The sequence below is a fragment of the Aplysia californica genome, unplaced genomic scaffold (assembly GCF_000002075.1).
Source record: "Aplysia californica isolate F4 #8 unplaced genomic scaffold, AplCal3.0 scaffold00008, whole genome shotgun sequence".
NCBI classification, from domain to species: Eukaryota; Metazoa; Mollusca; class Gastropoda; order Aplysiida; family Aplysiidae; genus Aplysia; species Aplysia californica.
In genome coordinates, this window is record NW_004797278.1 from 1,423,778 (window position 1) to 1,431,565 (window position 7,788).

A 7,788-nucleotide genomic window follows, 5' to 3' on the forward strand; every position below is an offset into this window, starting at 1 on the left:
AATGAATAAATGAATAAATGAATAAATGAATAAATAAATAAGCAAAGACTTTTTTAAATACTTTTTTAAAAACAACTTTTTTGGGGGTAAATATTTTCCGCCACTCTGAAGTTTTGAGTTTCAAATTTGTACACAACATTTTGGAGTCAAAAAGAATTTGTCAGAAATTCATTTTAGATAAATCCACCAAAAAGTTTTTCTCTACATAGCTTCTACATAGTGCGTAAAAAACAACCCGTTTTCAGCTATACCCCCATTTTTGTAGCATGATGCACTAGTTCGCATTAGGTCAAACACTAAAAGTCCCAACGATTGGCCCGTTTTGCAAGCTACAGTAGTCTAACAAACCAACAGAAGTTTGCAGATAGTTTTCTCAAGTTTCCTTTGCCTGTTCAAATCATGGTTAAGGTTAGTAAAGAGCAGAGAGCTTTATGTATTGGACATTTCCTCACCACCAACTCATTTCGTAAGTTTCGCACAGGGAGCGGAAATAATGGTAAAGTGTCCTTAAGGCCTCCTTTGATGTTAGTGGTGAAAATGGTCCATCTGTAAGGACCTGCAGAGAATCAGAACTAATAATTCCGAAACAAAATGACCACTTCAGGTCAAACACACACCATACGCACTCCTTTAAACGTCACCAGGGTGCAACATTCACTAGATGGGCCCAATGAGACGACTGTTGGTAGACAATGTCAACAGCTAGGACTTTCCAACATCTCAACTGTCTGCATTCTTAAGGCAGATCTTCATCTACGACTGTACCATTTCCTGTTTGCAAAGCTGATATGGATCAGAGGATAGCAATGTGTTCATGATTCCACCATCGTATTGAAAAGCGTGAGCATTTCCTCTATGACATTTGGTTCCTTGGCAAAGCCCATATTCACCTTTCACTTTCAGGATATGTTAACTCCACAAAAATGTGTCGAGTTCAAAGAAGGGCATACAGAGCACAGGTTCTTGGAATTCCAGAATTTTGTAAATATTTTTAACACTCTTTTACGAGAAAAGAAATATTGTTTATATGTTACAGGGATGGGACAAACTGGATCTTAAAAAGAAAAGGAACGGAAAAGGATATACATCCTTTCATGACCCTCTTTACAATTCTAACATCTTTTAAATTGGTGTATTTTGTGTTTATAGTTGTTGCTGTCTCCGTTTTCGAAAACAAGCTTTTTTTCCTAATGAATTTTTGTCAAGCAAATTCCTTTTGGATGAATTACATCTGTTCCAAATTGCATTATTCTAGTACAAATTGTGTGCGAGATATTCGCAAAAAAGCTGTTTAGCTGTTGTTGTTTTTTAATCACCTTGTACATGTATATTATGTCACCACCCAATGGAATCAGGTGCTGGTCAATTTTTTTTTTATGTTGCTTTATTGGTACAATCTAAAAGCCTGTTCAATATCCTTGCTTTTGATGTAACAATACCTAACGATCCGTAGCAAAAGTCGAAATGTTTGCGATTGAAGGAGATGGTGGGTCTGCTGGAGTTCAGAACTAAAGTTAGCTAGGAAACGGCAGCCAACATTTGGTGGTTTTCAAAGCTTGAGTGTTCCGTGAAACTACAATATTCAATTTACATTTTTTGATGGTAGCCTTCCTTTGATCAATCTTTCCAGTAAATCCAAACCGAAGTGCGTTGTTAAATTATATATATATATATATATACAATATATATATATATATATATATATATATATATATATATATACATAATATGTATGATAAGTTGTTGAGGCAAAAAAAATCGATGAAAATTGACCCACGGGCTGGGCAAATATCAGTATCTTCGATTTTACATTTCTGACGAGCTCATGATTTCTCCATGACGCGACACATAAAAGTTCCGCACACACAAGGCAAAACACTCACATAACGTACTTATTATCAGGTCCTGGTTTTTCTTATAATATGTATTTTTTGTGTTCGTTCATAGCGAAATTCGTACATGACGAAAAGATTTCCGCATCCCACCGATTTCGATATGTGTATGCTAGACTACAAACTTTTGTAACATTTTGACAAGCAAAATAAGCAGTCAAGCAGGATTATGAAATTATGAACAGTCGAAAATGTTCATTCACTGAATAAGGATTCTACAGCATTTTGACTTCCTATATGTATTTTGTGAAGAGGATAATTTTAGCCTTTTACCCATAGACAGAAAAGCTTATTATGTTTTATAAAATACAATCGTTTGGTTTACTTTCACTGATTTGTATCCCTTACGGTCTTTGCACGGTATCCCTTAGTGTCATATGTATACTAAAAAATGAGAACATCACGTCAATTCAGTTAAAAGACAATATACGCATATTATTTATGAAACCAAGATGCCTCTTTCGGGGAAATGTTTACTAAAGTATGGAAAACTTTGAGAATCTTCTGAAACTATGTACCAGTCTTAATGGAAGCGGTGGACATTAACGAATGAAAAGTGGTCTTTACATGAAAAACTTAGTGATATTTGTGAATGCACTGTGTGTTAAGCACAGAGCACCAGTGGCAGTCTCCTTTTAAACTAGAATATTTATACAGAAACGAGTGCCCTGACAATATTTTGGTTGGATTCTTTCATTTTGCATGTAAAAATCGTACGGTGTCATACACCTCTACTTTTGACGTGTCTTCTATGAGCGTTGCCATGTTTGATGCAAGCGGTTAGTGGTACGACTGTTACTCTGGCTGCAACAAGTAGCCTATTGTGTATGGACTCACTTTTGCTTTTTCTGTCATCACCTAACTTCCGGAGAGCCCTTGAACCGAGACCTAGAAGTCTGTTGGGAAATATGCAACACATGAGATCGTCCTCGAAAAATTGAATTAAAAAAGAAAGAAAGAAAAACAAAACAAATGATAACAACGAAATCAACACAAAGTTGAAAAACATGTCATAATATGATCATCCATGCTGTACTTACAAAGCTAAAGAAATAAAACTGTCCAATTGGAACCAAAGAACGTCTGAAATCCCCAAACGAGGCAGACTTACAAAGAAATACTGGCGCCGATACACACCTTATCAAGTTGAGACACTGATGACTACAGACCTCCATTTGACGTGATGCGGCTAACAGTGAACTTAAGCATGCTTTCGCTCTCCAACAGCAAAAGTGAGACCCCTCATTTTCAAACTGCCAATTATGTCTTTTCTACATGAGATGGCAAGATCAATTATATATATGCATAGCAGGCTTTGCGTCTGAATTTATAGTCCTGACCTCCGCACAAGGAAACTATCATTACTGCCAAGCTAACAGAAGTAAACGAGAATCAGTTCGATTCAATCGTACGTTTTCTGAATTTATTTTACTTTATATGTTTATATATTTATTTATATATCTATTTATTTACTTATTTATTGTTTGTTTATTTGCTTATTTGCTTATATATTTATCTATTTATTTATTTATTTATTTATTTATTCATTTGGATATGTGAAGTTATTTGTAGCATCTGAACCCGTATCCATTTGTCTTGCTTGCGAAAAAATAAGTACAAATCTATCTTGAAAAGAAGTTGAGATATTTGTGAATGAAGGAAATAAGGGTTGCCTGGTTTCAGAGGAAAAATTAGCGAGAAAATGGCCGCCAAAGTGGTAATTTACATAGTTTGAGAGTCCTTGGCAACTGAAAATTTACATTTTTGTACCTTCAACGTTTTTCAGTAAAATCCCACAGAAATATGTTTTAAATGAACACAAGAGATGTTGAGTCAGCAGAAGACAAAAAATTCGATAAGAATAACCAAATCAGCGGGAAAATGCCGTTTCCATCGATTTTGCTACTTTGACGAGTGAGCGATTGATTTCACCACAATGCCTCACATTTCTTTTCTTTCTTTCTTTCTTTCTTTCTTTCTTTCTTTCTTTCTTTCTTTCTTTCTTTCTATTGAGAGGAGAAAAACGGGGGAGGGGTGCTTGCATTAACAAATGCCATACAGTTAAACGAAGCTTGCACTAAAACGTCAAGGAACACCTTGTGTTTTCACCTGTCAAGTTTACACTTCAATATCTTGCAAACCCGTCAAACTCAGTCAACTAAACTTGGTACACGCACTGACGATTACTCTGAGGTATTGAGGTAGGGGGGTAGGAATAAAGGGGTGGGGGGGGGGGGGGTAGGAATAAAGGGTGTGTGTGGATAAGTGAACCCAAATTAATAAATGGGGAGTGGAATAAACGGGGTGTGTGGACATCATCATCATCCAGTGCCAGATCTGCGACAGACATCGTCGATCATGATTTTCCATTCATTCCTTTGCTCGGATGCTCTCAGAAAAGCTACGTTTCCCTGATCTTTCCCTGTTACCCATTTATTTAGGTTCCCTAAGTATGTTGTTCTGGGCCTACCCCTGCCTCGCTTGCCCTCAATTTTGCCAGTGTGAGAGCTAGATGTTCAAGACCCTTATGTCTATTCAGGTGTCCCAAAAACTGCATTTGTCGTTTCCTGGCTGTTTTTAACATTGAGCATCCCACGTGGGCTTCATCAAGCACTACCTCATTTGATTTCTTTTCCTTCCACGATACTCTTATCAATCTCCTAAGAAACCAGATTTCTGTTGCCTCTATTTTATTTTCACTGTCTTTAGTGATTGTCCAGCATTCACAGTCATATAGAAGGGTTGACCAAACATAGCATTTCAGGACTTTCATTTTGGTGTTCATTGAGATGTTTCTATTTTTCAGGATTGGGCTCTTTTTTTAAAATTGAAACTAGCCTTAGCCATTGCAGTTCTCCTTTTTTTATTTCTGTGGAAGATTTGGCATCAGATGTTATCATATATCCTAGATATTTAAACTGTTGGACTTGTTTGATCTTTTCACCTTTGCTAATGAGATTACAACTTGGATTTGCTGCTTTTTTTATATTACCATGCATTGTTTTCTTTACATTCTACAATAATCGTTTACGTTCACTTTCTTTTACAACAGTATCTAGAAGCAATTGAAGATCATTTTCGGAGCTTGCTATTAAAACCGTGTCATCTGCATACCTGATGTTATTAATATTTTCTCCATTTACTTTGAGGCTTGGCCATTCTCCTATGTTTCTAAGGATTGTTTCATTGTACATGTTAAAGAGGTCTGGTGACATAACACATCCTTGCCTCACTCCTCGCCTAATCTGCTTATATTCACTGTATTCTCCATTAATTCGTACAGCAGCGTTTTGGTCCCAGTACAAATTTCTGATAATTCTTAGATCTTTTCCATCTATGTCTAGTTTTTCCAGTATTTTAAATAGCTCATCTATAAAATAACTTTAAATAACTTTATCGAACGCCTTTGAATAATCTATGGAGCATAAATACAGATCTTTCTGTGCTTCAATACATCTTTCCATTTACATTTGTAAGGTGAATATAGCATTTCTGGTGCCCTTGTCAGGAACAAAGCCGAATTGCGTTTTAGATATCTCTGGTCTTACACTTCTTTGAGATTTTCCCATTATTACTCGCAACAATATTTTTGTAAAATGACTCATAAGGCTAATTGTTCTATGCATATCACACTCGGTGGCACCTGGTGTTTTAGGTTAAAGCTATAGAAACTGACTTCATCATATCTTCTGGGATCTCACCGCTGTCATAAATTGCATTTAGGAGCTTTGTTGTTATTTCAGTGCCTAGTTCTTCAAGCGCGACAATCACTTCAACTGGAATACGAGTATTATCTGGCCCTGTGGCTTTTCCTTGTTTCATTTTCCTAATGGCAGCTTGTACTTCTGCTTTCAGTATTGGAGGTCCATTTATTTAATTCTTTATTACCTGATTTTCTCCTCTGTTATCTTTGAAACGTTCTTGTATGTATTCTGACCATCTATTTAAGACATCCCTGTTGTCCATTAAATATCCCCTCCCTTTGATCTTACGCACCCTGTATTTGAGCATCCTTTTATCCCACTTACTTCTTTGATTTTTGAATGCATGTATTTGCTGTCTTTGTGTTGGTTCTTCTCTATTTGTTCACACTGATCGTTTATCCATGTTTCTTTTGCTTCTTTGCATTTTTTCTTTATTTCCCTGTTTAAGATGTACTTTTCCACATTTGATTTTACATTTCTTCTCTCTTCCATTAGGTTTAATATGTCCTGGGTCATCCATTTTTTATTAGCTTTTTTAGCTTTCGGGGGGGGGGGGGGGGGGGGGGAATATTTTCTTCCATATTTTCCATTATTGAGTCTTTCATTTTCCTCCATAGTTCTTCCGATTTAGTAATGTTTTCCAAAGCTTGAAATTTATTTCTTACATCTATGAAGAAACGTTCTTTCATTTCTTGATTTGTCTTTAAAAGACCTATGTCAAATTTATGTTCATACTTTGACTTTTTGAGTTTCTTTAGTCGTATCCTGATTTTACACATGACTGGTACATGATCACTATTGCAGTCTGCTCCTGGCATTGATTTAGATGATTTTATTGTGTTTCTAAAACGTTTCTGAAAAAGTATGAAGTCTATTTGATTTCTACTTCTATCGCCAGGACTCTTCCAAGCGTATCGTCTTCTTGAGTGATTTTCATACCAGGTGTGTATGGACAAGTGGTTCAAAATTAATAAACGTAAAAACGTAATACGTAATAAAACGGGGGGGGGGGGGGGGGGGGCGGACAAAAAAAAAGAAAATTAATAGGGGGGGCTTTTTTTCGAGCCTTAGAGTGGACGCGTCCGGGGGGGGGGGGAGGGGGCATGGACTGGCCAGCTTGTAGTCCGGATTTAAACTCAAAAGAGAACATTTAGGATCTCTTGACGGGCTGATAAGGCACAGCCACTCTCCTGCACATATATCATTCAACAACTCTTGGGCTACCTCGTCCAGGAGTGGCAGAACCTACCATAGAAAGTTCTCCGAAAGCATGTCCCGTCCAAGCATCAACGCTGTACCGAGGGTTTAATCAAACGGGGTTGACTACACCCACTATTGACAATGTTCATGAAGAACTATGGCTGTTCAGACTTTTAAAACCCGACCAGTGTGATTTATAAACTCATTTTACACGAACTTCTCGTTGTCACTGAAATCTGAAATTGTACACACTTAATTAGTCTAGAGAGTCGAAACCGTCTTTTTTGAAAAGTTGAATCAATTCGGTTAAACTGTTTTTCAGTTATCTTTCTTTGAATTTTTGTTCCTTGACTTTTTTGTGCGAGTTTATCCACATGACAGGTTCCAAAGAGTCTGGATTGACTCACATTTTCGTCTTCGCAAATGTTGTTGCAGTTGAGTCTGTTGACTACATTATGCGAAGAACAAGTTTAAGAGAGTTGTCAGGCCGATGCATTTTCTTAGTGGGGGTGGCACTATAATCCACGAAAGACGCGAGAGGCAAAGAGAAAAAAAAAGAATAATGAAATTAATATCCTTGAAAAGATGCCCAATACGTCATGAGAGCACACAATGGAAGCTACATGACAGTAAAGAATAATTTGAAATCTGAAAACTAGAGCTAAACAAGGCATGTAACTTGACAGCCCTACACAAACGTGGGACAGTTTTGGGCGTACTTTTTTTTAGACGTTTTTTTAGATTGTTCAAAATAACTAGATCTATGCCTGCCATGTGAGAGGTGCAAATGGGTGTTGTAATATTCATGAACACTCGACAAGTTAGTTGGTTTGATGATATAGGTTTGACGTTCCTCTCAACACTGTAAGGTTATACAAAACGCTACTTTAGAATTACAAAATTATATATCTTTTTTTGCCGTTTTGAATTACTAAGACTAGATTATGTTCTGTCTGGTCTATAAAAATCGTAAGATTATTCTGTGTTCTTAC